Here is a 6,954-nt window from a genome sequence, read left to right as displayed (position 1 = left end):
GAGCTAATGTGCCATGGTTCAATGATCTCTAAGCAGGTCTTCTGCATGAAGCTGGGAAGCCAATAGGGCCTTGAGTGTGGCAGTTGCTTTGTGTTAGGCGCTGCCCAAGCCTTCTACCTCATGATTGCTTGCTATAGTGGACAGAGTGGTGATATGTCATGCCTGCAAGATTGGACATGTGGCAAGAAGCTGGTTGGGCATTATTGGAGTTGTTGTGTGCTTGCAAAAGGGCCAGCCTTGTGGCAATGCGCCAGACAAGGGCCTTGGCTGGATTCAAATGGACAACTGAGCATGATCCAAGTGGTAGGTTGCTTGCTAGGAGTCAACCATGATGTTCCAAGCAGTGGATTGGAGCCAGGTAGCAACACACTGCAACAAAGCTCTCCCTCCTAATGGCTACAAAAGTGCTGCTAGGACTCTTATTCAAGGGTTGTTAGAAGCTACATTGAGAGTGAGTCCTATGAGGGAGTTGTTGTGAGGAAAACATTGAGTGCATGTGAGTGTGTGTCCTGGTTTCTTGTATTGTAAGCTTTGGTGGCTGATTGATTGTATTTAGGCTAAGGGTTCCAATGTCTTGTAAGGGCCCTAGCCATTGTCTTTGTACATTTGGTTTGGTTGAGTGTAAAAGTTGGGAGGTGTTACTCCCGTAAATCTGTGTGTGCTATGATTACCCTTCCCTAATTTTGTTGGTGTGTTGGTTGCCTAGGCACTGCTTGGTGCTTTGCTTAGGGCCATCACGTGGCTTGCTTGGTGCGAAAAATTTGTCCGTGACAACTGGTATCAGAGCACGGTTGGGATCATGGTGGGTGGCTCTACACAAGACTTGCTGGAAAGAGTGGTAAAGCTTGAAGCCTTGCTAGGTGTTCCTACAAAGAAGTCTTCCTCCTCTACTCTGGTTGAGCAGTTGGTGTAGTGACCCAAATAATTAACTAGGCTAAGATAGCTCGGTTAAAGGGATGATTGGACTTTTGGGTCACTAGGAACAGGTGGAGGGTAATTTTGGGAATTTTGGACTCTAACTGAACGCTCGTGTGGGGACCACGCTAGCACTCGCTTGCAAACAGTACACGAATGCTTGCTAGAGTGTTGTTGTGAGTTTGAGAGAGATTACCTTGATGTTCTTGAGGAGAAGGAGGAGCTTGTTGAGGTTCTTGCTGTGTAGAGGTAACTATCTCTCTTTCTAGTGTTTTTCCTTAAGATGTTATGCTAGCTTATGTTTTATAGTAGCTTAGTTGCTAGAACTCTAGAAGTATAGGTCTTAATCTTACTATAAGCACTTCTTTTCCGTTAGACTTATTCTTGTTGCATGAAGGTGTTGTTTTGGGTATTAAGTATTAGAGGACCGTTTGTAGCCTTGGAACCAGTTTAGGACTGGTTAGGAGATTGTTGGAGCAAATGAGGTTCTACCTGAATCTCTTTGGCCGAACACTCGGCATCGAGCTCGAGCGCTCACCCAGAAGCAATTTCAAGGGAACGCCATTTTGGCTAGTCATTCTATAGCCCCTGTTTTCGTGTTCTAGGTTTGTGTTAGCTTGAACTTAGGACTAATGTTAGGCTTTCCACAGATTTGGAGAACTCGGGCCCTTTGGAGGAGTTTTTGGATGATTTGTACAACCTAGGTGAGTATGAACTTACATGATCTAGCCATTACTTTTCCCGCATTGCACGACTATTTTGTATACCAAACATGTATTTTACAACTCTTATGAAATACATTTTAGTTGCATTATGAACTCTACCATTTGTGAAAATGTGCTACTAAACAAGATAATGAGACGATGAGATTTGTAATAGCATGCATGTAAAATACAGACAAGACTAATTGCATCATATGACATGTACACTGATACGTGTTGGATAACGGCCATGGGCTTACTATACATGTTATGTACCATCTAAGGAATTTATTAGGATGGCTAAGAATGCTTTACTATAAATTTTGGTCTTAAGTTAAATCAAATATATTAGGAAAATATATTTGATGTCTAATTTTAGCTTCTCAGTTCAATTTGAGAAGTTGGTTCGAACTAGGCGTTGATTCGCATTATTAATGATTTGTTATTCAGGATTTAATTAGACTTAAAAGAAAATGGATTAGGTGAATGAGATATATATATATATATATATATATATATATAGTACGCTTACTTTAGCATTTGCCTAAGCAAAATATATATATGTGATAAGTGCCAAATATTGCATATTTGGACCCCTTAATTTACATCAGTTAATCCTTTAGCTGTGTTGTTATTTAATGTTTTATGTTAGTTTTGTGTTGTTAGTATTTTGTAGGTGTTGAAGAAAAACAATAGCTTTAAAGGAAAAATTGCAAAGTCTTGAAGAAAGTCGGAAAAAGAGCATTATGGAAGTACAATCGAGCGCAGCCCTGCTACGATCGAGCGCACTCACGACCACAAGCATACAACCAGCGCACACGCACTGCGCGCCACGAGAGAAGATTCACATGCCCGAGTGTGATCGAGCACACTGGCCATGCGCTCAAGCGTACTTGTCTAATAGCTGGCAACAAAGACTCCTTTTCTAAGCCAAATTGGGTTTTCAATCTTATTTTGGGACTAGGAGATAGATATATGGTTTTCCTAGGATTACTACGGTTTCTGGGACTCTCCTAAGCCTATAAATAGACTACTATGCATATACAATGGGGGAGACTAGTTTTGAGATACAATTTTGGAGACAGAATGTAATCCACAGCTTTTCTTTTAGTTTAGTTTTTCTTTAGGTCTAGGTTTAGGTTTTAGTTTCATAGTCATGTGGAGCTAAATTTTCAAATAAGGTTGGGGATGAAACCTCACCGATGAAGAACAACATCGCTTTATTGTAAGCTTTATTATTCCAATTTTATTGGTTTTATATTTCAATTGTTTTACTTGTTTTCAATTGTGTTGAATGAATCTTGGATATCTTGTTGTGATTTAAGGATACACTTGATGATTTAAGATAATTTCACATGATTAATTGCTTGGTTTTATATGCCTAAAAATTGGTTATCCCTTGTGATTTATTCTTCAGATACATCTGGTGTTTCAATTAAATTTGGATTCCTCTTGTGATTTGTGCAATGAATAGATACATGGATAGTTTTGATTAATTATTTGAGGCATAGTAAAACATACATAAGATTAAAATTGTGAGAACTTTGGATTAATATTGATGAACATAGAGTATGTTGTTATGATTCCGTGAGTGTGAATTTCGCATCCTTAGTACCTTTATCTATTGATTTACTTAGTTTATTTATTTTATGTTTAGTCGTTTCAATTTCAAAAATCAAAATTCAAAACCCTTTTGGAACTAGGTTAGGATTAAATTACTTTAGATTTAAATTTGCTCTTTCAAAAATACAATTCCTTGTGGGATCGACCTCGTACTTGCAATCCATTAACTACAATCGATCCGTGCACTTGCGAGTAATTATAATTTGCACAGCAAGTTTTTGGCGCCATTGCCAGGGAATTGTTTAATTTTTGAAACCAATTTATTTCTAAATTAGTTTTATTCTTCTACTCGTTATAATTAGGATTTTATTTTTCTCTGCAATTTGTTTTGTTTTATTCCTGTTACTAGTGAAAAAAAAAGAGAGAGAGAGAGATTTTTCTTTTGTTTATTTATTAGTATTATTATTATTATTTTGGTTTGTTTTACGGTTTTGCAGCAGCACCTTCCGCACGCCCTGCAATTGCGATCGAGCGCAGCCCTGCTACGCTCGAGCGCACTCCTGGCCAAGACAGCAAGTCAAGCGCACCTGTGCTCAATAAATCTTGCTCAAGCTCGATTGCACTCGCGGCCACGCACCTACGGATCAGTGCTACTGCGCTCAATCACGCCCAGCCTGCACTCGAGCGCACCTCCAGAGGCAACACCAGCAGACTGCAACAGTTCCGTAGATTTAAGCCAAAAATTTTATTTTTGGTCCTTTTTGTGAGTTTTTTATTTATTTATTTATTTTTATTGTGTTAGTCGTTTTTCTTATTTTATTTTCTAAAAAAAAACAAAAAATAATTTTAAAAAAGGGAGAATGGTTAATGTTTTATGTGGGATATTTGCATACTAAAAAGTGAGAGTGATCATGGATTTTCAAGCTGCGATTCGAGCTGAGATCAAAGCCTTACGTGCCAAATTAGACCAAATCAAAGCAGCCAGATCTACCCCGACCCATTTTTCTCACACTTACACACCACATTACCCATGTTCATACTACTCTAATCCTTATCATAGTGATAGTAATTGTCCATCTTGGGGACAAGTTTCTAATTTTTCATATGAGCAAATGAACATGAGTTTCTCCAGTCCAGAGTTTGATTGAAATTCCAATTTCTACAACCCGAACTGGAGCAACCAATTTGATTTCTTGTGGTCAGCTTAGGCTACTAGAAATTATCTTCTTAAAGATACAGTAGTGCAACTTTTTCCAACTGCTCACATTTATGACTCAGATGGGAAAGTAGACGAACTCATGTTAGATAGGTCTGCCTATGCCAGAATTGTGAGTGATTGCGTACCATCTTTATTTTGTGAATATTGTTATAATCCTACTCACCACCAAAGCAAATGTCCAATCGTTTTACACTGCGTGAACATACTTAATAAGGAAAAGGCTAGCAATTCTAATCATGAGCATGTCAAAGCAAAAGCTACATGAAATTATGGTCACCAATTTGATGGAGTATACCACCCAGACTATTTGTAGTTCGATCACCAAGCTCAACCACCTTCTTATCAAGTGCCACATCCTGCACCACAACCATCATTGGAAGACATGATGAAAGCATTCATCATATCAACTGATAAAAACATGCAAGATATGAAGAATACCAACGCTCTCGACTCCCAAACTATACAAGAGCTGAGGAACTCCACCATGGCGAATAGCAGAGACATACAAGAACTTAAGCAAGCCATGACCAAGAGAGAAGGACAGATCGGTCATCTAGTTGCTGACTTCAACAGTATAGAGGAAGAAGAGTTTCAAAGTCAACTTATGGCTAAAAGGCACTACATGATTGATGAGGATGATTCCGAAAATTCTTATCCTGAGCATGTCCAAGTCACCACCACACTTAAGAGTGAGGAAATTGTGGATAACATTGAGGAGGAAGAAGAAGAAGAAGAAGTTGAGCACCATGAGAACAGTGAGCCCCCAACGGATCCTAATCTACCCAGTGACATAGAAGTGAGTATTGAAGCTCATGCCTGCATCATTGTCCCTCTTGAGACACATCAAGAGCCCAAAACTTTATCACCTGAATGTCTCAAAGAGTCATCTTATGTCACGATACTTAAGGACTTGTGCACACAAGCACACAAATCTAGGAACCACTTTCCTAAGAAGATCCTTCGAAGCAAGCAATTCTACATAAGATGGCGAAACATTTTTCTAGACGGGTATGAAGTTTTGAAGAAGAAGGAGTGGAAGGGATTGGTTGGACACCCGTATGATAGGGGGAAGCGCTGTAAAGTTTTCTCCTCCAGTTATTTTCTGCACTCCACTCCACAAATTCTTTCTTCCTTTTTCATTACGTTTTGTTTTTTTTTTTTTTTTTTAATTTTTTTTTTGTTTCTAACAACAATTAATCTTTTGATGTTTGTTTCTATGAAAATATTGCTGTTAGTTTTTGTTGACATGTGTTTTGGTGTTTAAGTTTGGGGGACGCCCTAGCCTTGTTCACACTCAAATTTCTTTACTTCCGGTAATGTATTTCTATGCTACACATTGAGGGCAATACATAGTTCAAGTTTGGGAGTATGGAAAAACACTTTGTCTGTTTATTTTTGTTCTTATTTGTTTATTTTTATTTGTCTTTTTGTGTTAGAAAATTAAAAATTAAAATAAAAAAATAAATTGTGCTATATTGTTGTCAAGTTTGAGTTAAACTGTGACTGTGGTTTGCATTTCATTGGCTCGCTTAAAGGGTTGAACATCATCATTATGTCAGTAGAAGTCTAAGTCCTTTGACTTATTTTGGTTAAAAGATATTTCACTTGTTTTGAGATAAATTTTTATGAGCACATTAACATGTTTTCTATTAGGTATGACGCTTGAGCTTAAGCTTGTTCTTTTTGAGATTTGTTGGATGACCTATTGATGAATAACCTTGGCTTGCAAGATATAAAAATATAAAATAAAATAAAATAATAATAATAATAAAAGTGAAGGAAAAAGAAAAGACATGTTGAGTTTTTCGCTGAGTAACCGGACCTCTTGCCTCATTAAGCATTGAGTGTTCGCGTCAAAAAGTGTAAAGTTCAATGTTCATTTATGATATGGCTAATCTGACTTCGTAGTTTTTTTGACTTAAGTTAATAAGCTCTGAGGGATGTTTTACATCTAGTGCTCTAAAGCCACCTGGCTTGGGAGTCATTGGCCTAATACTTATTACATGAGTCAATTAGAAAGCTTATGGGAGTTAGACACTACAGAGCCTATAACAAATAAATAAATGCATATCTTGCCTTGGTTGTTTCATCTATTAAGGATTCTTACAAATTTTATGGAACTTGTCTTGAGTTTAAGCTAAAAGCTTCATGATTGTATGCTAATTACACTTTACACATTTCAGAACATATGAGGTCTCAATTGTTCATTTATGAGTGATTTGATTTTGGATTTCCTTTTGACTGTGATGATGGTGTTTGTCTTTTTAAGCTTGCTCATGAATAAGAACCATGGTTTATGTGAAACTTCTCCCTTGTTAACAACATAGTGCTACAATGTTTGTGGGTATCATTCTTGTTAAGCTCTCATGAGACTTCACTCGTCCACTAGGGATGCCTAGGGGTTTAAAAGGCTTGTTGCATATGCTAAATGCAATCGACTCTCCCACAAAAGAGGATTTATGTTTCTTGCTTTCATTTTATTTTTCGTTTTATTTTGCTAAGGGGCTAGCAAAATTTAAGTTTGGGGGCATCTGATAAGTACCAAATATTGCATAT

This window comes from Corylus avellana, chromosome 1 (genome assembly GCF_965113065.1).
Source record: "Corylus avellana chromosome 1, dhCorAvel1.hap1.2, whole genome shotgun sequence".
NCBI lineage: Eukaryota > Viridiplantae > Streptophyta > Magnoliopsida > Fagales > Betulaceae > Corylus > Corylus avellana.
This window is presented reverse-complemented; position numbering follows the sequence as displayed.